The sequence below is a fragment of the Eschrichtius robustus genome, chromosome 18, assembly GCF_028021215.1.
Source record: "Eschrichtius robustus isolate mEscRob2 chromosome 18, mEscRob2.pri, whole genome shotgun sequence".
NCBI lineage: Eukaryota > Metazoa > Chordata > Mammalia > Artiodactyla > Eschrichtiidae > Eschrichtius > Eschrichtius robustus.
This window is the reverse complement of record NC_090841.1, coordinates 7149830-7177695: the sequence shown is the minus strand read 5'-3', so window position 1 is coordinate 7177695 and position 27866 is coordinate 7149830. Positions and strand designations below refer to the sequence as shown.

The 27866-nt window shown below is 51.1% G+C and overlaps 1 protein-coding gene across 4 annotated transcripts in view; it reads left to right on the top strand.

Annotated features, from left to right (window-relative positions):
* SLC7A1 (solute carrier family 7 member 1) overlaps window positions 1-27866 on the top strand; it is a 68555-nt gene that overhangs the window by 4728 nt on the left and 35961 nt on the right. Inside the window, exon 1 of one of the 4 annotated variants that reach the window (XM_068527043.1) lies at window positions 19738-19759. The exons of the other annotated variants lie outside the window; for them this stretch is intronic. The gene's annotated coding sequence lies outside the window, so the exon portion shown is untranslated. Of the gene's footprint in view, window positions 1-19737; window positions 19760-27866 lie in introns of those variants that run through there. 4 annotated transcript variants of the gene reach the window in all.

The following is a 27866-nucleotide window of genomic DNA, read 5'->3' as shown; positions in this document are numbered from 1 at the left end:
TGGGTGGCGTGGCACCGGGGTGTTGGGGAGGCCTGTCCCCGCAGGTCTCAAATCCACAGCCTTGGGTTTGACCTTTCCTCACGCCTCTGGGAAGCAGAGCTCACGGTCCCATCCTCAGGGCTTGCCTGCGTGTGTCTGTGTGCACGTGCGTGTGAGTGTGTGCGTCTGTGTGTTTTGGGGGTGTCTGCCCTTATCCATCCTGACCCCAGACATTTGGTTCAACTTACCCTGAACGCTTTGGGTTTAAAAACTGGGGCCAAGTCTGTTTCCCACCTTTTTTCATCCCTTCCTCTGGGGGCTGAGGTAGATGCCCCAGTGCACTGGCGTGGGATGGGGGCCCCATCACGGGGGCAGCGGCGAGGGGAAGGGAGCAAACGTCTCACCGGCGTTTCGTCACACTGTTGTCACCGTCGTCTTCCTGCCCGTGAAGATGCTGAGGGTGACCTTTTAAGGTCGGCTTGGAAATGCTCTCTTCCTCTGTATCTTCTTATCTGCCTACCAAGTACCATTAACCAAAGTCTCTGGCACCAAATAGGAAGGAAGGGAGAGGCCCTGGGGCCGAGTAAGATCCAGACCACAAGCCCTTGTTAGTGCTCACCGTGGGCTCGGCACTTTCTTTGTTGTCATTTAATCCTCACAGCCGCCCCGTGAGGTTGGTCCTGCTGTTTGGCTGGTGGGGAGATGGAGGCCCTGAGAAGTGACACAAGTTGCCGATGGGCACTGGGGTGGGTCGTAAGTGGCAGAGCTAGGATTTGCACCTGGGGCCTGGCTCCAGGGTCCTAACACCGAGCGTGCTTAGGGCTGTGGGCGTCAGCCTGTGCCTGGGGCTCCGGCCGCTCGCTCTGGGGACCGTGGTCTGGCACGCGTGTGCGCGGGGCCACGCCGGGCCCTGAGATTAGCACACGGACCTGGAGATGCCGGGCCACCACGCGCCTCTTGGTTCCAAGTAAGTCCTGGAGGCGCGGGAGCCGGCTGTGCCACCGCTGGGCGGCAGCATGCTGTTTTTCTCTAGCTGCCCCGGTTCTTCTGAGCGCAGATCTTTCCTCCCTGAGCCCTGGGCTCCGGGCACAGCTGGAGCTCTGGGGTCCTTGACACAGCTGTGCAGAAGTGTGACAGAGGCTGGGCTTCGTTCCTCCTGGGTCAGCAGTCTGGCATTGGCATCGCCAGAGCTGGCTGGACGAGGGGCTTCCTGCCCGGGCCACGGGAGCCCTGCCTCACTGATCTCCATCGGTCGTCTCTGCTCCCCCCCTCCTCTGCTGAGGGAAGGGCCCTTTGCAGGGGGTCGTCTGGTTTGTAGGGAAAAGTGGCTCCCTTCTTGGCTCTCCCTCCTTCTCAAGGCCAGTGGCAGTAGCCGTTCTCCCAGGATCTTCACTTTGCTGACTTCTGTAGTGTCGGGAGGTGGGGAGGGGTCTCCTTCCTTGGAAGGTGCTTCCTTGACGCCCTCAGGAAGCCGGGGCTGGGGGCTGCCCGAGCCAGGGTAGCAGCAGGCACCGTCTACCCTGGAGAGACTGTGCGCTGGCAGGGCCCCCGTGGCCGTGGCCTTGGCCCCATGGGGAGGCCGTGGGTGCTGGCAGGTGGAGTGGGGAAACTCGTGCCCGCCCCTTCCTGCCTCTCTCCTTTCTTCCTTTGCTCTTTCAACTTTTTGTGGATAGCATTTCAAACTTAAAGAGAAGTTGCAGGGGTTACAAGGAGCGCTTCAGTTTTCTCAGATTCACCGGTTGTTGACATTTCGTTCCTTCTTTCTGTTTATCTGTCTACACACACGGATGCATTTTTTCTTGAACCATTTGAGAGTAAGTCGAAGACATCATGTCCTTTTATTTACCCCAGCATGCTTCAGTGTGTTTCCTAAGAATAAGGACATTCATTCTCTTACGTGACCACAGTACGACATCAAAATCAGGAAATTTAACATTTATGACGTCATCAAGTCCACAGTCCATATTCAACTTCCAGGTCCAAATAGTGTCCTTTACACATGCATGTAGGTAGTCGGTTTTTTGTTTTTCGTTTTCTTGTTTTTTTTTTTGTTTGTTTGTTTGCTTTCAGGAGAGGCTCTTTCAATGGAACTGTGGTCTAATTTTCTACCTTATAAGCCTCTTTAAGAAAAAAAATGTTTCTAAAAGTTAGAATGCGTATTGTGAAAAATTTGGAAACTACAGAAAAGTAGAAGAAAGAGAAAATAAACAGCATCCATAATTCCGGCAGAGAGGCTGAGCGCCCGGCCAGGGTAGAGGGCTTGCAGGAAGGTGCTTAGTCGGAAGACTTCAGCTCAGGGTGACGTGGTCCCGCAGACCTGCACCCCGAACACGCAGGGCGGCGGCCCGGAGCAAGGCCCCGGGCTGCGGAGGCAGCAGGCGCCCTGTCTGGAGCGGATGCCTTTCATGCCCCTGCCCACCACCTGGCCGGTTGCCCACCTGAGCAGGCAAACATAACCCCCTCGGGGTGGGGAAGGGTGGAGATGATTAGTAAATACCCAGAACTTGTTCAAGCCTTGAAAAGAAACGTTGCAGGCCCTCTCTTGCCTGCTGTGTAGCCCTGGCTTCCCAGACTAAGCAGAGGGTAGGGATGGGCAGGGGCCCTGATGGAGAGGAATGGTCCTGGCCTCTTGGCCTGTAGCTTACGGTTATTTCATAAGGTTGTTGAGCCTCCCGGCCGCTACGAGTGGGCCAGGGGAGCGATAAGAGGAGAAATTCTAATTGGTGAATTGTGTTCTTTGCTAGCCCACAAGTTCCTGGGGGAAGGTTCCAGACTGTTGGGTGAGGTGTGGATCTTGCTTCTTTCCGTGTTTCGTTTATCAAAGCCGTCCCCTTTGTCATCACCAGCAGCACCCCGGAGACTCCGCTCTTTCCCCGGCCCTGGAAGGGGCCCTCGCTGGGTGGGGCTGGTTTCTGGAAGGGTTTCGTTCTTAGAAGCCGGCTCCCCATGGTTCGTACCTCAGTTTCCCTGAGCTGTGAAACCTACACTGTGTGTGAACAGGGCCTCTGAAAGCCATGATCAAAAGCCCCAAGTATTTTTCCATGTTTGTTTTCTCTTGTCCCGCACCAGACCCTCTCCTTGAAGGAGGTGGCCTGGAGAGGGACCGCGGTGGGCAGCCGTCCAGGCCCTGCACACCCCGCTGGGGCCACGGAACTCCTAACCTGGACGGGCCAGCACCGGAGGCTGCTCTTCAAAGAAACCCTTTGAAGTGCAAACATTTCCTTTCCTGAAAAGAAGGGAAATTGAAATGAAAACGTATTGTTCTGTGCAGACAATGTTCTCTTGGATCAAAGAGGGAGTGGGGCTTATAAAAAAGGGAGATTCACAAGTTAGGCCTTAACGTGGCACACGGGGAAGCCGTGACCGTGTACATGTCCACTGCCCGGGGACCGTGATCGGTAAGGTTGTATCTTCCCTTTTTTTCCCCCTTAAGGTCCTAAATCTGGATCTAACATGCTGTGTTTAACTGTGTGTCTCTCTCTCGTTTGTGTTTTTATCCTGTGGTCAGCATTCAGAAATGTCCTTTGGTAAATTATGACACCATCCATGATGGAATATCACGTAGCCAATAAAAGTGATGTTTTCAAGGAACATTTGATCTTAAGGGAAAAACTTTACTGTTACAAGTGAAAAAAATCTGGATGCAATTTTCCATAATCAGTGTTCTCTTAATGAGATACATGTATTTGTGCAGAAAGAAAGCACTTAAAATCAGGCTCTGTTTTGTTCACTGCTAGGTGTGTAGCACCTGAACTAGTGCGCAGCAAATATTCGTTGTATGAATTATTTTTAATAATTAGTGAAACAGCAGTATAGTTTAAAGGGGGAGGGGGTGTCTCTGAGCTAAGTAGTAACATTTTGGCAAGTGGAAAGAACAATGAATTATTTTGAATTTCTATTGTAATTCTGTCCGGGCATCTTGATTTGGGGTTTATTTTGGAGGGTTTTGGCTACAAACATGTACCACATTTTGTACTTTGATACACATCACCCTGTGAATGAGTGACTGTGATGTTTCTACTTTTGGAGTAATTGGTCTTGTTGAAATTAGGGTATTGGGATAAGTTTTTCCTGGGTTGGCTACTAGGCTCCTTCACAGATGGGGTAAGGAGACAACTTCTCACGTGCTCTGTGGCTGATGGACCATTTCACTGGCTTGACCTGTCCTGTTGTTGAGAATTTTGCCTGATTTGCCCAGGGAAAGTTTCTCATCTTCGAGCATCAGTACTACCAAGATATACTAGTAGGCTGTACATTGCCGTATTTCTGATTCAGAAGGTTCTTTAGTAACACAGCATCTCAGGTTGGCTTTGAGGATGGCCCTGGTCTCAGTGATTGCGTGTCACAGCCGCCCGTGCTTCTCCCTGGTGAGATCATTTCGTTCCTCCTTCAGAAGGACACAGGCACTTAGGTTTCAGAGCCCAATCTGCACAGGGTTCTGGAAGCCCCTTGGGGAGGCTTCCTTCGGGCTGGGGTAGGGCTGCTGGGGCCCACACCCCGGTTCTCCCGAGAGTGGCGGCTGTCAGCTTCTTTGGCTGCCGTCTACAAGAGGAAATAAACTGACACGGTGCTCAGGTGCACACACAGGGAAGTACATATTTATATACAGATTAAAATGAAACTTCCCACCAAACAGTACTCATTCTCATACCAGTGCTGCACTCTGATAATTTTTACTCTTTTCTGTTGCATCGAGAAAAATCCTGGTGGCGACTTGCAGTTTGCAAACACTGCTGGGCGTGGGCATGCTGGCCTCCATGCCCACCCTCCCCTCCTCCGTGGTGTCCTGAGTTTTACACTCACTGGACTAGGGCCTGGGAGGGATTCTCTGTCCACACCGATTTAGACAAAGACAGTCAGAGGGTAGAGGTTGTTTCTTTTTGTGGTGATTTAAGGGTTTCTGACCGAAGTGGACATTATTCTCTATGATGATTCCCCAGAAGGCAAATAGGGACACAAGGCAAGACCTGTGTGAATTCCCAGTGTGGTTTGCTGCTGAGGCAAACCCAGGTAGCTCTGTCCTAAGCTGACCTCACACGCTGGTGTTTTGAAGGTGGCCTGGTCAGGCTGTGTGTTTTTTTTCAGCGATGGCCCAAACATTTGTTAATTTCAGCACTTTGACCTTTTTGTGTATGTGTTTACTTTATTCAGTGTGATTTGAGGAAGAGTCCACCTGAAAGGTGAGCCTTGTCTTTCAGAGTTGAGGATTTGTAGGAAGAAGAGGGAGAAAAGTCACTCTTACAGAAATATTAATTTTTAGACTCTGAGGTCTGATGGATTAAAATTGAACAGGGCATTGAGATTATAATATTAGCAATAGCAATCGTACCATTAAATAGTTCTTCTTAAAAAGGTTGAATGCATTTTGTTCTCTTTCTTGAGAAGCGTTCAAATTTTTTTTTTTGCTTAGAAAATTAATACTCTTTAATAAGTCTTTGTGTATAATTCCTAAAACAATTGTACATCAAGGGAGTTGATTCTATGGAACAAAAGCACAGTGACAGCAGAACTAGAACAAGATAAATCACCTAGTTTATTGAAACAATGTACAAATATCTGTCCTTGTTTCTTGTAACTTCTTTTATTTACTGTGCTTCTCAGTAAGTTTATTGTAAGAATTCAGAGTGCTTAATTTGTAGTCTTTTAAAAATTCATTTATAAATTACAAATATTACCACTGTTGTTAGTATTTGAGAGGAATCCTCATGAACTTGATTTTATGCTGTTATATATGTTAATATTATATGAAATAGGGGATTATCTGCAATTGTAATTGTATAACATGTCCCCCATAAGTCTATAACCTCAAATTTTTAGCAGCAAGTTTGGTTTTTACAGGAAAAACTTTGGTTGGAAGACCTTTCTTTCTCCCTAGAGGGCAATCTTAGGAGACATTAGGCAACAATATTCACTGATTCTTTGAGTAATCCACATTGAGCTGGGAAGAATGTCTTGCTAGCCTCAGAATTTGATGCAATCAGAATTTGAAAAATATCAGCTGTAATTTGTGCTAGGATTCAGGCCTAGTTACTGAAAGACTCTCAGGTCTGTGGTCTGACGAGTCACGGCAAGGGCTCTGCCACCTTGAATTCCTCAGGCTTCCCTGCAGCTCCTGGCTGCCTGTAAACTGTCCTGCCTTGAGCATCCGCAAGGCAGCTCTTGCTGAAATCGCCCTGGAGAGCCCCCCAGTTAGTGGGAGGTTTGCAGCCTCTTAGGGGGCTGCTGGCCCTGACCCGCGCCCTCACAGGGTGTCTCTTTCCAGCAAGGTGTGTGGCCCTGGCAGCGGGGACAGAGGCAGAGGGGCGCTCCGTCCAGTCCGACGCTGCGTGGGAGCGAGCAGCGCTGCCCCCAGCTCATGAGGGCCGACTCAGTTCTCCCAGCCGCTCCCCGCGCGCTACCCTGCCCCCAGCCAGCAGGACTTCCGGGCGACTTTATCGTGCATGTGGCCTGAGGGCCCACAGCCCTGCTCGTCTAGACCTTGCCTTAGTGCCTGGACCTACAGATGCAGTGTGCACTAATAAATATAAAACTTTAAACCAACGGGCAAGACTAACCATGGCTGGGAAGGTAGCGCACGAAACAGGAGACGCTTCCGTTGCACTGTGCATACTGCCTCCTCGTTACGACTGCTACCCCTCCATCCACGTCTAAGAAGCGCGTAGGTAGGATTGGACAGACGTGGCAGCAGGGGCAGGATGGAGAAGAGGAATACATTTTGCATAAGTATGTAAGTTAAATTTGCATGATGTCCTAGTGCCTTTCACATCCTGACGTCAGACCTCACTTGTCTAAACCATCTCACAGGCTCACAGGTGCGTGCGCACAGATCCCCTCTGGGGATTTCGCCGACCTGCAGATCTGTTTCCGAAGGTCTGGGGCAGAGTTTCTAACCAGCTCCCGGGTTCTCTCGGAGTAGCCGGCACCTGTCAAACTACTGGCAACTGGACCTCGTCAAGGAGACCTCAGCCACCCTTGGACCGCAAGCCCCTTGAGGCCAGGCTCCTGGACCCACCAGTGCCTGGTGTTGAGTAGATGCTCAAAGGATGTCTTTTCAGGAACCCAAGCACTTGCTGTCCCCGGGCCCTTGGGGTGGGAGGGGCGTGGGGCGCATTCATCTCTGACCAGCCTGGTTATCTGTTTGCCACCAACTGCAGATAGGGAGTGGAAACTCGGGCTGCAGGGGCAGAGCTCCCGGCAGGGGCAGAGGCGATAAGAATAGCGTACGTAGAAGGAGACGCCAGAACTCGGCAGCTCCCGTCTCAGGAGTCCGTGTGTGGGACCACCGGCAGCTCCCAGCCTCAGTTTCCCCATTTGGAAAACGGGGGAACTACAGTGCCTACGCTGTAGGCTGTGCTCATGATTAGACATGTGAAATGAGTTTAGAACATTGCCTGGTGTTCAGTAGCCGTGAGCTCTAGTTAGGGTTGGTGTGTAAAGGGTTAAGCGTTAGCCTCTGGAGGTCTCTGCGCAGTGAAGAGCCCACCTCAGCGGTGGTGACTGCTGTGATGGAGTAGGTGTGAATTAGCGTGCAGCGCGCTTCAGAGACTGGGGGTGGTGAAAGGGGCCAAGGAGAGGTTGCTACTTGTTCTGTCTTGGTCAGGAAGTTCTTAATGGAAGAGGGGGTGTCAGGACCTTTAATTAAAGGGGAGCCGTGTGGAGGGATGGAGCCTGGGGGTGCCGGGGTTCCCTGCTTCCAAGACCCTCGACCAGGATGCCGCTTGGCGAGGGAGGGGGTGGGTTTGGGCGGACTTGCAGGTGTTGAGCCCCTTGCAGTTTCCTTCCGTTTGCCTCTGAGGAAGTTTTGGGAGCGGTCGGGTGCTCAGGTGAGGGTCCATCCTCCTCCCGCAGCCCGGAGGCCCCAGAGGTGTGGCCTCGGCCCCTGACCTTTGAATAGTCAGGGGATGCATGCCTGCCTACTGCACGTTTCTGCGTTGGGAAGTGTAAGGTTGACCGCAAAGCAGAGCAGTGTCTCAAAAAGCTTTGAAGTGGTCCTCTTCCCTCCTGTTTCACTGCACATGCTGTGGAGACGCCCAGAAGTTCTCCAGAACTGCTTGATCTAAATGTTCCTTGTCACGGGAAATAATGAGGGGAGAAGTGATGGGAACGGAGTATTACTACACTCAGTCGTACTTGATTTTTGTTTTTGCTGTGTTATCTGGCTCATTCATTCATTCATTTGCTCATGGGAAGGCTCTCTGTTAAGTAGTATATGGAAACATCATTTATGTTTTTCTTTAAAATCTGGGACTTGTGATCACTTCTGTAAAAACCGTGAGCCAAGACCGGACGTTCTTGGAGGGCTGTGCACGGCGGTGGTGACGGTGGGGTCTGAGGGGTCGGGGCGGGGCCTGACCCTGTCCTTGACTCTGTGGCCTTCGGTAGCGTCTACATTTTGCATCCTGCATGTATTGCTTTATGAAATCCCACCACGGCGTTGTTTCTTGGGGAAAATCAGATTTAATTCATGGCGTCTCATGCAGAGTGTCTTATAATCAATCACCTTTCATACACTTTTCAGTCTCTAGAGACGTGCACGTTATCTGTCTCACCAGGGGGCAGGATGAGTGGTGCATTACATGGGTGAGACCTTGTGGTCCGGCCGTGAGGAATCCCTCAGCTTTTCCGCGCTTGTCACCTTGGCAGAGGGGAAGGCCGTCAGCCGAAGGGGATTAGTCTTGATAGCTCAGCAGAGCGGCCAGTGGGGAAGTTGAGACGTGTGTGTGTGAAGGTGTGGGGAATGTCTGTAAAGGAGCAGGTAGTGCCGTCCAGCCCAGGAGACGTGCTCCCTGCCTGCTTGTGGGTCGTCTCGAGGTGACAAGGGGTAACTTTCAGAAGAGGGATGTGGTGAATGAGCTGGGAGTCAGGCATGGTGGCGTCAGGGGAGCCGGGCTGGATGGATGGGGGCTAGAGCTGGAGTCCTTCGTCCCCTGCTGCCCAGCCCTGAGGTCCCCCTGAGGATTGACCACCCCCTCCCCAGCAAGTGCCCCAGGCAGGCCTCCCCCCCCGTTAGACTGGCCTGGAAGTCCAGAGACCTCCTTGCTGCCAGCCGAGCCTCGGACCCCGAGTGACCCTGGACGGGTCCGAGCCCTCAGGGCCACGCTTTCTGCTTCTGGATTCCGAAGAGATGGGACTAGGATACTCGCTTTGGGGTTTCCAGCCCTAAGCAGGAAGTGGGTGACGTTCTGTGACTATGGAGCCTCTAAAGAGCTCCGTGCAGCAGTTTGGTGTCCAGACTGTAAGAGTGGATGTTGAGTAGGAACAGTAAAGATCCGAGGTAGTAGAAAACAGAAGCTCGGTGTTAGGACGCTGACAGAGGTTTTGACTGAGAAGCATCAGTTGGCCTGTGTGAGCCCAGAAATGTCGAGTGGCGGGACCTGTTGCCACCAGAAGGAGCAGAGTGGCTGTTATAAAAAAAAAGCACCTGGTCGCGGGCTTCCACGTGGTCCGTCAGACTCGCACCCCCTCCCAGGAGCCCTCCAGAAGAGCCCAGGCTGTCAGGGCAGTGGGCTTCCTCAGCGCATCTCTGGAAAGAGCGAGCAGCGGCCTCGGACCAAGGATTTCACGGTCTGACGCAACACTGCCGGCCGCTTACCCGTAGTCCCGGGCAAGGACTTCCTAGCAGGGGCAGCCGGTGCTGATGTGTGTGTGGGGCGTCTCCTGCGGAGGTTTTGGAATGTCGGGATAGGCTATGAGAAGTTTCAGTTCCAAACTGTCTCACCAGAGAGGAAGCTTGAGAGAGGTTATCTTTCAAAAAGATTAGGCGGCCATACACGCCAAAATATATACAGGCGCCATCAAAGGAAAAAGAAAGCAAGCTTGCCCGTGTTAACCCACCCAGCTTGAATATGGATGGAGCACGTCAGCAGCAGAGCCCAGCTGAAGCTCTGGGCCTGTGATTCTAGAAAGAGCTGTCTTTCGCTGGAAACATTTCTTTTGCAAAATCCTTCGCAGGGTCCTTGTTTCTGCTTCTTCCCCGCCTCCTCCAAGAGACATACTCCTTGGCAGTGGAATAAAGACAAAGGTGGTCTCAAAGATGTGAGAGAGAACGGAGGCTCCCTGCCTGCCACCAGGCCCCGCAGGCAGAGAAAAGGGCAAACGTGGCTCTTTAAGGTTTGCTGCTTTCGACAGGCTGAGACAGGGAGCCGATGTGGGCGATACTGAAGGGTCACTGCTTTTCTAGCGTTGGTGGGTCCTCAGGGTGCCCTGTCTTCCAGGAAGAGATAGCAGACCAGAGTGGATGTCCCAGACTTGGGTTTCTCTCTGCATCCAGGCATCCTTCGCTGCATCTGGGGTGGACCAGCCTGGAGACAGACCCTGAGACACCCGGCGCCTTTCCTGGGCCTCGATTTCAAGGAGCCCCTTAAGGAAGGGCATTCTGCCCAAGGTCCTTTGGATTTGCCTTAGTGGACAGGATCGGAGGTGACAGAGCTTTCCTATTTAGATGTGCAGATGTGTGTATATGAAAATAACCTGCCCTTGTACTGGGCAGTGCACACTCAGCTGTGCCACCGAGTTCACGTGAGGGTCAACGGCAGACACAGGATGGCAAACGGTCAGATCTGCAAAAAAGACTTCGATTGTACAGCCATGGTTCAGATGACTTAAATATCTGCTCTCTGGACAGAAATCCAGTAAGGGTTGTATTACAGGAGAGGGGAAGTTTCTAGTCTGCAAATCCCAGTGAACGCTTGGCTTTTGTTTGGGGATGGAGGAGAGCTCAGCTCGTACAAGGGCCAGGTGGAAGGTTTGGGACCCCCCCAGTCTTGGGGGAAAGCAGAAAGAGATGCAACCCGAGTTTGAAACTCCTGCAGACCACGGCGTGGCGAGCTGCGGATTTCCCCACCAGCCCTGGCGGTCAGCTTGGCCCTCGTCAGGACTTTCAACTCCCTCAGCATGAAGAGAAAGCACACAGTGCTTTCCGCAGCTGGTCACTGACAGCCAGAAGCAGCAGAGGCGGAAAAGGGAAGTGGACGCAAGAAGGACGGCGTTGTCCCCGGGTGGCTGGCACGTGGGGCTGGGGTTTATCACGAATCTTTGGAAATGCTATCGTGGGATATGCCTACGTACAAAGTTTGCTTTGTGAGCTTCTCCAAAGACAGGACTCTCGGCCAGAGTAGACCGAGTTTGACCGAGATATAATTTCTTCTGTTCTTGGCTCTCTGAGTCTGGACCGCGTGGCATTTCAGAGGAGCAGGGCGAGCTTAGAGCCTAAGACGCCCATCTGAGTTGTCTTGTTTACACTCTGTGGTCCTTGTGAAGTGAGACACAGCCCCAGGATGGGCACAGCCTTCTCGTCTGAATTAGGAGCCCCCTCTTGGAACCAAATTCTGGAAGATTCCTCTGCTCTCTCCAGGGCTTTCTCCCTCCCGTCCACTCCCCTGCAGTCAGCGCCCCGTCCCCACTTCTCTGGCCATTCCGTGTCCTCCTCAGCCTCTCCCACCCGGTGGGGTGCATTTGGCTCACGGGAGCGGGTTGAGCGCGGTGCCCTGCTCCTGCTGACCCTGACCCACTTGGGTGGGAGGACGGTGTCAGGCCAACAGGACGCCGACAGGAGCAAAGTCAGCCACAGAGAAGGTGGCACGGAGGAGAGGCGCCTGGCGAGGGCGCCTTCATCCCCGTCTGACTGTCAAGGTCACCGTACCTTAGCCATGTCAGACCCCAGTGACAGCAGACCACATTATGTACGGAATTGTAGTTGAATTCTAGAATTGGCCTTGTGTTTCTCTGTTGATAGTTTGTAAAGTTTCATATTGGCATTTAAATGTAGGTAATCGATAAAGAAAATCAGCAGTGGAGATGACCAGCCATGACGAGGGCTCCTGTCACCTGGAGCTGCCTAGATGGGGAGCGGGGGGAGCAGGAGCTGTGGTGCCAGACAGACCCGGTTCCAGCCCAGGGGCATCTTTCAGATGGACACCGCCTGCTGGGCTGTCTGGGGACTGGGGGGGGAGTGGCCGACCGGAGCCCTCAGCCCGGGGCTGCACTCGCGCTTGGACGGTGGGTGTTCCTTCCCCTTGTCTGTACTTTTCATTCTTCCGTTGACTTTTAATGTCAATAGACACGGCCCGTTTGTCGTCTGGAAAGACCACAGTGCCCTCGTCTAACAGGGGTCCTCAGCGGAACAGGTAAGGCCATCGGCACAGGAGCAGCTGGTGACCCGGAACACCTCCCTTCCAAGTGTGACGTTCCCCAGCCCCACGAAGTACTGTAGGTCTGGTTTGAGATTGGTATTGTTGGGGTCAGTCTTTAGGGAGAATTGGGGGCCCCAAGAAACCAAAGATATGGTGCAGTGACCAACCCCCAGTGTTAGGACTGTGTCAGTGGAGTAACTGTCTCCCTGCTGTTAGAACATTGGTGGGTCTCAGCTGAGACAGTCGTGTGGTTCTTTCCACCTGCAGAAAGCATGGTCTTCCTGGACTCTGCCGGTCCTGTGAGTGTTTGCTCTTGTTCACAGGAGCGCTAGGCAACCCTGAGCATTAGTGACGTTTGCTGAAAATTAATAATAAAAAGTGTATCTCCAGCACTGAATGGCGAGCTGTGGGTGGATAGGTCCTTCCTTAGAAGTTGCAAGGCAGCGGCAGATAACCGGAGCTGGCACCAGTGTCCCCCGCATGAGGACAGGGATACATTCCCTTGGGCCAGGTTTGAAAAAACAAGTACTAAGAACACAGACTCCATTTGAATTTAAACTTTTCAGGCATTGGTATGAAAAACGTTTGGTTTAATTTGACCATTAAGCCCGCTTTTAGCTTAGGTTTTTTACTCCATCATAAAATACCTAAACGTTTAGTGGCAGAGACGTTGAGCACGTTTGCTTGATGCCAGGTGATATTGTATCCCAAAGCTCAACACAGCGTTCACTTTGTCCAGGCTCGATTTGTTTGTAAATTCTAAATTAGGGGCCTTTTAGCAGAACGGAAAGTTCATAGTAGCAAAGCAAATAAAAGTTCCTTTATAAAAACTCAAGGTATGCTGGGGATTTATCCTAAGTTAGAAGCAATATGCAGTACTCTCTTTTAAAAAATATATGTCGTCCTCTTTTTTTTTGAAGTTTTTTGTTTTGATAAGGCATCCTTGGGATTTTTTCCAGCACAGAGCAAGGGAAATTGGCATGGGGTTGAATAATACTTTTATGTATAAATAAGAAAACTGTGGTGTTCTTGGATGTTTGTTTGATTAAGCGCTCCCGTAACTAAATACCAGCCACAACAGTTACACAAAGGGGCGTAGAAAATAACGCGTCCGGAACTAGATTCACTTTAGTTTGGGAAGTGGTGGCCTTGCTTCTCGGCTTTGTGCCTGTGAATCTTAACGTGTGCTTCATCGGGTGGAATAGCAGGTGTTTTTGGTTCATTTGTTTGGTTTGGGCCCAGCACAGACGCTTGTGACTCGTCCTACAAATAAGCCTCAGCCAACAAACTAGTTAAAGAGCAAAGAATGTTAGCTACCGTGGTGAGTGCCAGGGAATGGAAGATTTACCTTAGACTTCGATTTTCAATAATTATGTACGATTTCAAATTTCAGAACAAGTTCTTTGAGAAAGTGTAGATTCATTCATTCACGCAGCAACATTGATTGGCTGCCCAGAGGCACTTGCCTGAGTTACCAAAGTGCTGGCCCTTACAGGGCACATTCCGTGGCATTCTCTGCAGGCATCGTGAAGATGCAAGCCGTTGGCTGAGAAGCCATTTCTTTATGATTCAGCTGACGAGAGAGGATGCCAGACACTTAGCTAGCACCTGTTTTCATCCCTATGGAAACTAAGCTACTGAAACTGCTCACTTTTAGACAGTCTTTTCTCATTAGACCCTCTAGTGGTCTGTCATCAGCCCGCACCCCCTGTTGTCTCTGAAATATTTCACACGCCTGGCCATTCCCTTTTTCCCGCAGACTCTCTCCTTTTCTGAGTCTGTGGTGGCAGCTTCCTCCATGCACAGTGTGTGGGGGGGGGGCTCGTTAGATACGGATGGGGGTCTTTACTCGCTGCTTGGTCTGCGGAAAGGCCTTTGCAGAGAGGCCGTCTGTGGAACTCAGGGCTGGTGTTCAGGGGCAAGGAGGGTGTGGGTGGAGGTGAGGTGCTCAGGCCTGGGCCGTGGACACCAGGCGAGGGTTCCCAGGTTGAGCAACTAAAAATGCTGGACGGATGACTAGTTAAATTTGGACATGCAGTTAAATTTGAATTGTAGGTAAGCAATGGATACTTTTCTAGTACAACTTTTTTTTGTACTGAAAAAATATTTATTGGCAATATTTGGGACATAATTATGATACGCTAAGCCATTATTCGTTGTTCATGTGAAATTCTGATTTAAGTGGGCGTCCTGTATTTCATCTGGCCTTGTTTTGGCTCCTGGCTCACGTTGAGAGGTGAGGGTGTGGGCCTCAGGGAGAAACATGGAGTCACACCCCTTTCTCCACTTCAGGAAAGTCCAGCTGCTTTGGACTTTTTGGTTGCACCACACGGCTTGTGGGATCTTAGTTCCCTGACCAGGGATCGAGCCCGTGCCTCCTGCATTGCAAGCGCGGAGTCTTAACTGCGGGACCACCAGGGAAGTCCTGCTTTGGACTCTTTTTAAGGTTGCTCTTTCCCCTTCCCTAGAGCGATGCTTCCTCCTTGGGCTCAAAGCGTGGGCCTGCTCCCCCCAGGGCTCTTAGCAGCCAGCTTCCCCCCCGAGCCCCCTGTCAGCACTGACCCCCGCACAAGCCCCACCTGGAGTCTTTGCTTCAGCTGCTCACGTACCCCGCTGTGTGCCAGGGTCTGTGCTGCTGAACACAGGGCATTTGGACACACTGTTTTGTTCTGAGGATATTTTGACTCTGTTCGTGAATATAAATATTTTATCAGAAATATCATCACAGATGAATTTTGGATGAAAAAGTTTCCCTGAGTGAGCTTCAGTTTAAGTCATTAAGTTTTTAGAGCACAGACAAACCATTCAAATTTTGCTTTTTTCTGAAATTATTCTCATCAGGGTAAATTATATTCCATTTAAATTTCTAGCGTTTATCAGCCATTTATCCATAGCAGATTCTGGTGAATTTAGCTTCAGCCACTGTTTCTTTTGTGCCATTTATTCCTTCCGAGTCCAGTTTTTCTAGATCAGATTTTGCAGATTTGAATTGTTAACATACTCAGTTGGCCTTTGCCAGTTGTGCGTCTGTGTTGCTTGTCTCTAGTTGGTATGTTGGTTAGTTAGTTCTCTAGCGTGAACCGGCCCTGGTCTTCCGTGCTGCCAACACGCTGCTTTTGTGAGCCTGGGATCACTTGTATTTTGTAAACCAGAGCCGAGAGAGTGCGTGGTGGAGTCAGAATGGCAGGTCACAGCATCTCCCTTGGTCTCACCCTCACCTCGAACTCAGGGCTTCCAAACCCAGACTTGGATTTTGCACCCGAATGTGTGTTCTTGACGTTGCCTCTTTACGAGTCTTGTCTTCCAGTCTCCCAGGCTTGAGAGCTTAGAGTTACCTTTGACTGGTTCCCATCTCTTGCCTCTACTGTTGTCATTTATTGCATCCTGTCGGTCCTTCCTTCCCCATCTGTCACAGCCATCTTCTGTCCTGTGCAGTAACCTTAGAGGTTTCCTTCAGCTTCCCAACCCTCCACCTTTTGGAAATCCTCTTACATATTCACTCTGTGCTTTTTTTTAATGTCCTTTCTCCCTGTTAAATGACAAACCTCCAGGGCAGGGAGCACGGAGCTTTCTCTGTCACCTGCAGTTCCAACAGAGCGTGTGCGTGCAGTGGACGCTCCATAAGCAGCTCTTGGATGGGGGTTCCTGGGGGTCCGGGCTGGTGAACTGGGCTTCTCTGCTGTGGGCGTGGCCGGCAGTAGGTCAGGGGGTCCAGCCGCGGGCCGTCCCTCCTGCCTTTGGTCCCCGGGTCACACACCCCACAGGTAGGCTCAGCTCTGAGAGCGGGTACCCCTGGCTGCTGGCCATCTGGCATCGTTCCCGGTGACATTTCACTCTGACCTTTCCTTTGAAGAAGGGTTTTGAAGCAACATTGTACACGTAAAGGTCAACAAAGAAGAGTGGATGATAGGCCGACAGAAACATAAGTTAAAAGGCAGGAAGGGGGCTCTTAATATAACCAGGTTGGAGGCGATGAGCGGAAAAAAAATGCCCTGGAATTTATTCTTTAATCATTTGTCTCTTGAGACGTAGAGTGGGACACAGAAAACAAACATTTCCATTCAATGTATATACGGTTTGGCAAAACAAATAACTGGGCTTTGTGCGCGTCCAGACCTCCTGGCAGGAGGAAAGTGGCCTCTCGACTGGGCATCGCTTTCCGCCAGGGGGTTCACAGTGGAAGCAGCCGCCCCCGCGGCAGGGCAGGTAAAGCAGAGCGCACTTCATTTCCTAACGTGGCCGGATTTGGCCCGAGAGCCAAACAGGTGAAGAGGCCCCTGGGTGGAGTGGTGTCAGCCGGCAGCCCGCACCGTCTGACCTGCTAGCTTGTGAAGGAGGCTCCCAGAGCAGCACCACCCCCCCCCAGCTCCTAAATGACAGCGGACACCAGGACAGCCACGGTCACCGCCAACCCCCGACCCACGCACCGCGGACGACGGCGGCCATCAGCGCTACAGAAACAGGGATGTTTACAGATTCAGAAATAAAAACCAGTGGTTAACAACTCAATATTAGTTGTAATGTGTATGTCTGTTTCTTCATATATTTCACATACTTAACATTCTTAACAGTTTTAAGTCAACTTAAGTATTTTGAGGCAATAGCCCTCAAACCTTCAACCATCTGAACTGGTACGGATGGAAATAAGTCAAAACAATAAGCTTATTTTTATTGGGTTGGCCAAAAAGTTCGTTCAGGCTTTTCCATAAGATGACGAACTTTTTGGCCAACCCAGTACTTTTGAAACTGTATGCTTGCATAGCGCTCAGTCAATCACAGAATACCTTCATATAATTAAAAACACAGTTGTCATTTAAAGTACCTGCTTAATCTTCCAAGCACTTCACACGTTGGTTGTTAATAAGATCTCTTACAGGTTAAGAAACTAGTAATAATTAGTGCTTCCTGTGTGCGGCTGCTCTTCAGGGCGCTGCACGTGTTAATCCGCTTGGCCCTCCCCCAGGCTGGGAGGTAACTACGCCGAGGGAAGGTAAGTCACTCGCCCGCCGTATTTTGCATCCGGTTTTATCTGAGATGTTAACCTCGCTGTTGCCTCGCTGCTCTTTGATCCTCACAGCCGGCAGCGGGCAGGGAGCGGGCAGGAGTCGGGTGGGGAGGCGTCGGGGACGTAAGACTCACTACCCGGTTTTCAGGTGGTGAGACCGAAACAGAGCAGTCTTTCCGTCAGAAAACCTGGGTAGCGATGCATGTCCGAGCTCACCCAGCTCGGGGGCGGTGGGACTTCTCATCCCTTACGATTAGGGAGCAGATACAAAATGGGATGTAGGAAAAATGTTCCCATCTCGCATGTGCTTGGTTCAACAAATCAGTAACAAACTTGAGCCGAGTTTCCAGTTCCCCTCCTCCCGAGGGTGCCCGGATCCCTGTGGTCTCGTCATGCTGAGGTCAGGGCAGAGGACGCTCAGAAGAGGCACCGCTGGGCACGGTGGCCACTTCGTTCTGTGCCATAAAGGCATCGTGACCACACCTGCCCAGGGGTTCGCGCTCAGGCAGGAGCTACTGGGTGTTTTCGCTCCGTGGGCCAGGCCGGGCAGTGCGAGAATGAGGCTGTGAGAGAGCTTCCGCGTTGTATCAGGAGACCTTCTGCCCCCCGTCCTGACCTTTTCTTTCTATTGACCTAATTTGTGTAATGTGACTGGGACACGTCTGTGACATACCAGCTGCTCAGATTTCATTAAATTGAAGATTTTTTAAAAACGTCTTCTTATAATGCAGTGTGTCGTTATAACGAATCACTAGACTCTCTGGGCAGTTTTGAGAGTGAGGGGGGTCTAGGCTGGCCCAGGAGCTGCGTCCTTTAGGGGCAGGAGGGGCCACCAGCGGCTTCAAGGCCCGTCCAGCTGTGCGGCTCTATAATAGAGGCCTTGTACGTGGGGTGGCCTGGCTGCCCGCGTTCTTGACGGGACATCAGCAGCTGCAGACATCCAGAGCTCACTGCCTGCAAGGCCGCAGCCATCAGGGCCCCTGCGGGCAACAGGGCACTCTCAGACTGGGTCATGTGAAGTGAGTTTAGTACCTGCTTACAGAGGCGGGGACGGTGCGGGGGTGGTCCGGCGTGTTAGCAGCCCGGCTCGGGTAGCGAGAGGGCTGCAGCTGAGCTGGCGGTGTGGAGGGATCTTCCATCCCGGGGGTCGCCGCCCTCACCTGCTGGTGCCAGAGTGACCTGGATGCACACAGGTGAGCCTCAGTGCCTGGTGGGAGGGGTGGAGCGGTGGGGGCCGAGGAGGCGGGCGAGAACAGGTGGAGGAATGGGGTCCCAGCCCTGCTCCCGCCCCGACCTGGTTTGCTTTAGACGAGACTCACTCCTTACAATGAAGTTGAAGTGGTTGGACGGAGGCCCGTTTTGAAAGCGTTTAGCTGATGGCCTCTTGGGTGAAATTCCTTTGTCAAAAGCCTGAAGACCTGTGTGCAGTGGATCTGAGTCATTCAGCGGAATTGGTCTTGGGTCGCCTCATCGGCAAAGTAGAGGTGTAGTGAGAACGAGCTGAAGAGGGCTGGGTAGCAAATATTTTCGGCTTTTTGGGCTGCACGTGGTCTCTGTCGAATAATGATCTTCCTCTTCCTCTTTTTTATTTTTTTGTTTTCGACAGACTTAACAGAAACCACTCTTAACCAGGGTCAATACAAATGGGCCAAGTGCCGTAGATTGCCAGCTCGTGGACCAGAGCGCGCTGGACGTGCTCTGCGTGCAAGATGATTTCAGGGAGAACGCGAACATTTTTATCGTAATAGTGCGTTAAATTCTAATGTCTGTTAGATGCTGACACGCCCGGCGCTCACTGCCTTCGGGGTCCCCGCAGGAAGCAGACGGCGCTCCCGTGGGACGATGGAGCCGAATTTGGTCTCTGATTTCAGATCGTTTGGTGGTGCTCCAATTATGAGAAGAATACAGGTTTTCTGAAAACATTTTAATTATGAAAAGGTGGATTCCTTTAAGGAACAGTATGAGGCACGCAGATCCAGCAGAGACTCTTGAGGGTGGTGTGCTGGGAGCCTGGTTCGGAATGTTGTAGATCATCTCGTAATTCCTTCCCAGCGCCGGCCTTCCTGTTCCCTACTTCATGTGCAGCCCGTTGGGACCACTTCACACAGATGAAAATGTTCTCAAGAAGCTCCTTGACAAGAAATTTTGTGTAAGTTTGGTGGAGAAAACGAGAACAGAGCCATTTTTGACTTGAGTCCCGGCTGATCGATGGCAGGTGTGCGGTGCCCCTCCCGGGGAGCAGGGCCTCCTGAGCAGGAGCCCTTGGGAGGCACCATCCACTCCTTGCAGTTAACGTTTCTCTGCCTGCCTTCGTGTGTAGAATTGCAGCGACACAGCCAGTGGTTTAGCCCCAGGGGAACAAATTGAGTCTATCGAAGTACAGAAATTCAGAGGCCCAGGCTTGTAAGTGCTTGCCTAATCCCCTTCGGTAATTGCAGGGCTACACAGGCAGGCTTCTCGTTCCTGGACCCGGGCTGCTCTCCTGGCCGCATCCAAGGCTCATTTGTCTTCTCAGGCTTCTCCAGAGCCACCGTGCTGTCACGGCCACATCGTGGGAGGAGAGGGACAGGCAGACACCTGCCCGCAGGGAGACGTACCCGGAGCCTGTGAACGCCCAGGAGGGTGGCGTGAACTCACCTGTCAGGTGTGCCTTGGCAGACAGAAGTCTGCGGCCGAACCTTGGGAGCATTCGGTACAGGAACTCCCCCCCCCCCCCCCCCCCGCCCCAGAATTCGCCTCCTGTGCATTTTTCCTTGCAGCTTCCCAAGCTGGGCCTGTCTTTCCCCTGCCTCACCGGTGATTTATTCGCCCTGTTAGTGCACCGTGACGGTCTTAGAAAATACTGTGCTGGTGCTAAGAGACTTCGTTAATTTTTTTCCTGCCTGATGATCTTTTCTTCTGATTCACTTTTCTCTGAGGTCCTGGACCATAGGCACACACAGAGCGAGAGGGATACCCCTCCCCTGGGCCCTGTGTGAGCCAGAAGCTTAAACTAAGTGTATCATTTAAACCAACACATGCTGCAATCTTCCTCAGTTTTATTATTCTGTGCCCTGTCACCGTGAAAATGTAAGCTGTGTATTGAAACTGGAGCCTGTGTTCAGTGTAACGGGACAAAAGCGGAGGCAGTGCGTGTAGTAGGGCTTATTAAACAGGAGCTGATTTCACATTCGTGAAACTCTCGAAGCAGAAAGACTGTTATGTATATTAAATGGCTTGTGCAGATAGAGTGGGGATTGTCTTATCAGCTGCAGCCAGAGCTGTAATTATTGATTGGGTGGGGTGGGGAATGGCAGTTTTGACTTGAAGCAGAATTAAAATATGGGGGACAAAGTGCTGCTTTCGCAACTGAACTTGGATAGAAGTTGTAGAGTCTGCCCGGGCACCTTTAACAGAAAAGCTGTTACTGGGCAGTTCCTTGTGGGTTGGGTGCCTCTTGGCTTGTTTTTTAAAAAAACAGCTTTACTGAATATAATTTAATACCATAAAGCTCATCCATTTGAAGTATAAATTCAGTGGTTTTTATTAGATCCACAGTTAGGCAACCCATTCCCTCAATTTTAGAACATTTTCGTCACCCACCCACCCAGGCAACCACTCATCTACTTTCTCTCTCTATTCTGGACATTTCATATACCTGAACTAACACAATACATGGCCTTTTGTGACATTAGCATAATGTTTTCAAAGTTCATCCATGCTGTAGCATGAATGAGTACTTCATTCCTTTTTATGGCTGAATAATATTCCCTTGTATGGATAGACTACATTTGTTTATCCGTTCGTCAGTTGATGGGCATTTGGGTTGTTTAACCACTTTGGGGCTATTATGAATAAGGCTGCAGTGAACACCTGTATGCAAGTTTTTGTATACAAGTTTTTTACATTTACCTTGGTTATATATCTAGGAGTGGTTGGGTCCTATAGCAATAACTTCAGATTTTTGAGGAATCTTTTTAGTTTTTGAATGTTACTTATTTTTTATTGTACATTTTGAAGTATACCCTTCAGTGGCATTAAGTCCATTCACCTTGTTGTGTAATCATCACTTTCCTCCTCGTAGACTTTGATGACACAGTAGACACCATCGCTCGGGCCCCAGAAAGGGAAAGTGGCTTAGACTTTGACTTGGCAAAGTGGTGGGTTAATAATGAGCCCACTCACTGCCCTTTGAGAGTGAGAACGGGTAAGGGGTCCTTGGCCCCAGACCATAGGGTCTGTCCCTGCATTGATGCTATGGCTTTAAAAAATAGAACATGTTGGTTAAGAGGGGCAGGAGGGGGTAACTTGATGAGGCTGCCAGGAACCGGGAGCAGGGAAATAGAGGAGGGCTGCTGTCTGCCTCCTGGGGGGCGCCCACTGGGCGTGGCGGAGGGACACCATCCTCTCCCAGCACGCAGGCTTATTTGCCTGGTGATGGACAGATCTGCCTGGGCCCTGGCAGGTGGCCTGAGGGGATCCTGAGCACAAAGGGCCGTGGATTATATTTTCTGAGTCTCGGGAGGATGTATCGGTGTGAGGCCAGAATGTGCGTTTCCAGGGAAACCATCGTGGAGCCGGAAGAGATCTCGCAGAAGCTCGGCCTGGACCGTGGGCAGCAGCACCCTGACCTCGGCTCCCTCTGCCCGTCTCCTGGCAGGCTGGGCCCCGCTCTCCTGGGGCCGCCGTGCTCCTCCCTGCCCCGTCCTGTCCGAGGGGTGCCCACCCTCCTGCCTTAGCCCGGCCACGCCTCCACCTTGACCATGGCCCCCCTGATGACTCCATCCTGAAATTCCCCCAGGCTTCCTCCCTCTGCTGCTGTTCTGGAGAAAACCCTGCAGTTTTTGTGTTGTATTCATATATTTCCTGAGTATCTCTTTCACCTTCCCAGCAATAATACGTCACTTCCTCACTGGCAAAGACTGTCCTTCATTAAACTCTTTGGGTTAAGTCACTGGCAGACAGAAGCCTCAGACGTCCGCATTCGGGGCAGGTGCCATCGTGGACCCCAACGGCTCGTTCTGAGACGGTTCTTTTAAAATACTGACGCACCATGTAATTAAGGGCTGACAGTCACAGGTCAAACAATTCTTCACTTAAATGGGAGGATTTCTTTAAATAGCAGCTCCCCCTGGCTGCATTTTATCTGTCGGTGTCGCTCATTAGCTCTTTGGCAGAGAGATTCCAAAATGCCAGCCAGGGGACTTCCTGGTGGTCCAGTGGTTAAGACTCCATGCTCCCGACGCAGGGGGCACCAGTTCAGTCCCTGGTCGGGGAGCTAAGATTCCGCATGCCACACGGTGTGGCCAAAAAAAAACCCCCCAAAACAAACAAAATGCCAGCCAGGAGCCAGTGCAGTTGGAAAACAGTATGAAATGAAAAAGTATTTCTGAAGTTACGTCACTCAGAGAAAGTCTTCAACAATGAATTGGTTTTAAGAAGTGCTTGATATATTTATAGGCATAATCTCAATTTCCAGTTATTTTTAAGCAGTTCTGTGAGTTTGACAGTCGTTTTCCTCATTGCAGAAGTGGGGAAATTGGGGTTCAGAGTAATCTGCAAAAGCTCGTTCAGGTAGTGAGGGGTTGAAACCCAGGTCGTCTTCAAAAAACGATTTCTCCTCACTCCACTGCCTCTGACTGTGTTTGCGAAGTGGGAGGGTCATCTTTGTGTCTAATTAAAGTTTTACTGTAATCACATTATGGCCCGTTACCCTAGGAGACCTACTAGAAGCCTCATGCAGAGTTTCAGTAGCATGAAAAATAATCCAGGAGCCTCAGAGTGGTGTTAAGACGCGCTGAGGTTTGAGCCGGGGCTCTGCTTTCTACCTGCTTTAGGAAGCTGCTTTTCTGTAAGAGAAGTGGGTTGTGATAGCTGTGTAAACGTCAGAGCTCGGTTTGAGTGGGACCGAGTAGGCACGTAGAGTAAACGTCAGCCGTCACGATCGCTGCTGCCGTCCTTGCGGAGACACCTGACTGCAGATGCCTGCCCGTCACTGCTGGACCGGAGGTGGAGTTGGGTGGCCGTGTCGGAGGGAAATGACTGAATGGAAAGTCAGTGTGCCCTCCGTGGCTCCCCTTCCTCTCTCTCCCCACCGCTTTCCTGCCCTGCTCATTTTTTCCTTTTACAGTCCGCGGGGATTTCTGAGTTAGTTGGCCAGGGGGTCCTGTCCAACTCTTAGAAGGTAAGATTTCGTCTCTCAAATTGTCAGGTGTTAAAAATAGAGGTTGGGGCTTCCCTGGTGGCGCGGTGGTTGAGAACCTGCCTGCCAATGCAGGGGACACGGGTTCGAGCCCTGGTCTGGGAGGATCCCACATGCCGCGGAGCAACTGGGCCCGTGAGCCACAACTACTGAGCCTGCGTGTCTGGAGCCTGTGCTCCGCAATAGGAGAGGCCGCGATAGTGAGAGGCCCGCGCACCGCGATGAAGAGTGGCCCCCGCTCGCCGCAACTGGAGAAAGCCCTCGCGCACAAACGAAGACCCAACACAGCCAAAAAAAAAAAAAAAAAAAAAAAAAATGTTGTTTGCTCACTGGCAGGCGGGAGCGTTTCTGGGACAGAAGCTGCGGTCCTGGCACGCGGGCCGCGCCTCCTCTTCGTGATCCTCCAGAACCGCAGAGTCCCGTGTCCTCCACACTCAGACACTGACACAGTATAACAAGAGCGGAGGTGGAGCCTGACAGCCGCTCGAGGCACTTAACCCGTGCTGAGCCCCGCACCTCACCTGTGAAGCGTTGACGGGACCGCGTGGCAGGTGCCCGGTTCCTTTCTCTCTCAGGGGGCCCCCACCAGCAGTCCCATCCCCACGGACTTCTGAGCATCTCCACGTGACGCAGGGTGAACGAGCTCGCGCAGAACTTCAGGATCAGGTTCACTCTGAGAACCTGGATTAATAAGTGAAGCTTGTCTTAGTCCTCAGCACATGTTTTCATCTTGTACTTTTTTCCTTCGTCTGCTTGCCTCTTAGTAATTCCCAGCCCTGGTTTGGGGACATCGAGGGTTTTCCAGCGATGTGGTGACAATGTTTTGCTTTCTTGTGAATACATGTTTAATCGCAGGCATTATTTGTAGGTTTTTTAAGAGTAAAACTTTACTTTAAAATATTTTAAAAACCAGTTCGCTTATTAAAACACTGCATCTGTGGAGCACTTCGCTCACAGGTCTGCACAGCGCGGCAGGTTCCCCCCGCCTCGGCGCTCCGCACCCTTCTGTTGGTGGGGACTGTGCTGGCACTGGAAGACGTCCAGCAGTGTCCCTGGCCCCTGCCCCACTACATGCCAGCACCACCCTCCGTCAGCTGCGACAGCAAAGCTGTCTCCAGACATGGCCAAGTGGTCCTTGGGGGGCAAAATCACCCCCAGTTGAGGACCACTGCCCTACAGCCCCCGACTCGGTGCCCCCCGCCCCCCAGCCTCTCTGGCTGCCCCCTCACTCTTTGAGCCTCCCCAGGAGATTTACCCCCGTGGGCGGCACGGCCTCCCCTGGCCGGCTGCAGCGCGCAGCCGAGAAGGATTTGGTGGCCTTGTCATGGAGTATCTTGCGTCTCGAAGGAAGGATGAGTTATCAAATTGTGGTCTTTTCCTTGGTGCAGAGCTGGCTGGAGTAATGTTAATTATTGAAGTGTTGGGAGTAGGATTAATATCTCGCTGTTACTTCCTTGACCACATTTCCTTTAAAGTTTGTAACTTTTTTTCCCTCTAATAAGCATTGTAGAACCACAGGTGGCTATATATATTGTGAGGTCTTTCAGACAGCTTCTAGGTTTAAATGTTATTGCTGCCTTAGGGGGTGCACACAAACCGGTGTTGGTCCCAGTAAAGGTGGAGTCAGGGTGGACAATGGAAATTGCTGCGAGAGGTGAGACAGTCACATCCTCCGTGGACGCTGGAATCCGTTCTGGGGAACCTTTAGTAATAGCTGTAAGACCCCCTGTCATCACAAGCCCCCTGTCCTCAGGTGGAAGCCAGTCCTTTCTCACTGGGCACCTGTGAACAAGAGCGTGGCCTGCCGTCGTAGAGCGCTGGGGGGCAGGAGGTGTGGGTCGCAGGGAAGGCCGGGGACACGATGTGTGAAAGTGCTGTGGTTTCTGGTACCGGCCAGGTCGGCCCCTCGTGAGTGTATTATTTCAGTCTACGACAGTCGGCCTCTTTCTGGATAAATGCCAAGCGCAGAGCTTCAAGACTGGGAAGCTCAGGACAGGGGGTCGCTCCCAGGTTCCCGTGGTCTGGAAGGCCGTGTCGGAGTCACCAGCTCTCGGCGCGTGGCAGGAGCAGCTGCCGTGATGTCAGTTCTCGATGCAGCCCCGTGGCGCCCGTCCTGCAGGGTCATAACGGGAAGGGGAACAAAGTGCACGCGTCTCTGAGGACAGGTTTGGATCCTTGGGTGACGCCTGGACGCCTCTCTCCCCCACTCAGGTTTTGAGTCCATCATCCCTCTCTTTCCTTGAACAGGAAGGATATTAACTTCTTCGCGGTACTCGTCAGCCTCTGAGCCCATGCTCCCTTTTAACAAACAAAAATCTCATGCTAAAAATTTCAAAACTATTCATGCCAAAGAAAACATTTAATTAAAATATATATTTTTAAAAACTACAGATGCCCTCCTTCCAAGCTTCTAACCCCCCATGCATCCCCTTGGGAGGTCCTCGGCTGTTCCAGGGGCTCGAGGCCAGCCAGGGAGCTCTGTTCTTGCCACAGTGCTTGGCTGCAGTCAGAAGACTTAACAGAATTCCCCTAACTGCCTTGAACTCTGTTCTTGTAGCTTCATTCCTTACAATGACGTTCATAGCTGACCTTCTCATGGGAGGGAGCACTCGCTTGTATAATGGGGTCTCATCTTATTTCTAATAATTTCATGGAATTGCTTTAGGAGCTCAGAAGCGTGCTACCTCCTGTTGATATTTCATGCATCCTTATTTTTCAAAGACGTGTTCTTAGTCGCAGAATGTAAATTCTGCCGAGGCAGGATTTTGGTCTAGTTAGTTCACCACGGCATCTCTGGTTTCTAGAACTGTATCTGGCACTCAAAGACATTTGTGGCATGAAGAACAATACACAAACTCATTCAAAGGCAAAGCAGCTATTTAAGCCGCCCCAAAGTTGGGCGTTGTTTAATAGAGCAAAAAACCTGTTTAGTAGTTCCTGTCAATGTACTTAATGGGAAGGCCTGATTCCTTTGGATTTATAGATCATTCAGTGGAAGTGCGTTTGCTGATGTTTTCAGGTTGTTTTATGTATGTATTTCCCATCAGTGTGCGGGTGTCCCCTGTTACACAGAGCCACGTGGTGTCATGGTCACACCTGTGCGGTGTCTGTGCCCTTGGAAGCCCGGCAAGGGTGGTGTTGGAATGCTGCTTGCTGTATTTATGAAAGCAGTGAAATCAAATTCTTTAGGTATGAGGTGGTTGTAGCATTCTCATTACCCTGTTTTTAACAAGTGAAATTTCAAATCCGAAGTAGAATAAATCGGTTGGAACATTCTTGGATTAAAGAAAAGCAGTACTAATGAGTTTTATTACTATGCATTCCAATCCCATTAATCCTGGTGGGCTCAGCCTGGTTTAACGTACGGCAGGCCTTCCTTTAGCACTTAAGTTTGGCATTAACTGCTTTGATACCATGACGGGGAAGTGAGAGCAGAGTGAGGCGCCCTCTCAGGCTGCCCCGTCCTGCCTAAGGAAGCAGGAGGGCAGCTCCGCTGACGGGGCCTAAGTCAGCCTGGCTGAGTCCGCGCCGTAGGACATCCCTGAAGCAGCGGTTCTCAAGCTGTTCTATCTCAGAACCCTTTTCACTCTCAGAGATTATTGAGGGGCTTCCCTGGTGGCGCAGTGGTTGAGAATCCGCCTGCCAGTGCAGGGGACAAGGGTTCGAGCCCTGGTCCGGGAAGATCCCACATGCCGCGGGACAACGTAGCCTGCACTCTAGAGCCCGCGAACCACAACTACTGAGCCCGCGAGCCACAACTACTGAGCCCGCGAGCCACAACTACTGAGCCCGCGAGCCACAACTACTGACCCCGCGAGCCACAACTACTGAGCCCGTGCGCCACAACTACTGAGCCCGTGCGCCACAACTACTGAGCCCGCGAGCCACAACTACTGAGCCCGTGCGCCACAACTACTGAGCCCGCGAGCCACAACTACTGAGCCCGCGAGCCACAACTACTGAGCCCGTGCGCCTAGAGCCCGTGCTCCGCAACAAGAGAAACTACCGCATTGAGAAGCCCGTACACCACAATGAAGAGTAGCCCCTGCTTGACGCATCTAGAGAAAGCCCACGCGCAGCAACGGAGACCCAGTGCAGCCAAAAATAAAATAAATAAGTATGTAAGTACATAGATAAATAAAAAAAATTAAAAAAAAATTTTTTGAGAACTCCACAGAACTTTTGCTTATGTGGGTTGTATGTATCATGTTACAAATTAAAATTCAGAACAACTTAAAATATTTATGTATTAGTCCTGCAAAAAGTAACAATAACAATAAACGATTTTACATTAACAAGTAACATTTGTTATGGAAAACATTTTTATGGAAAACAACTAGTTTCCAAAACAAAAAAAGTTTAATAAGAGTGGTGTTGTTTTCCGTATTTACAAATTTCTTTAATGTTTAGCTTGATAGAAGGCCACTTGATTCTTATGTCTGATTATACATCATTCAGTTTTGATGTATCGTTTTAGTTGAAATACATAAAATGTGGCCGCAGATCTGTACTTGGAAGAGGAAGAGTACTTTAGTAGCCTTTTCGGATGATCGTGGATATTTTTTGGTAC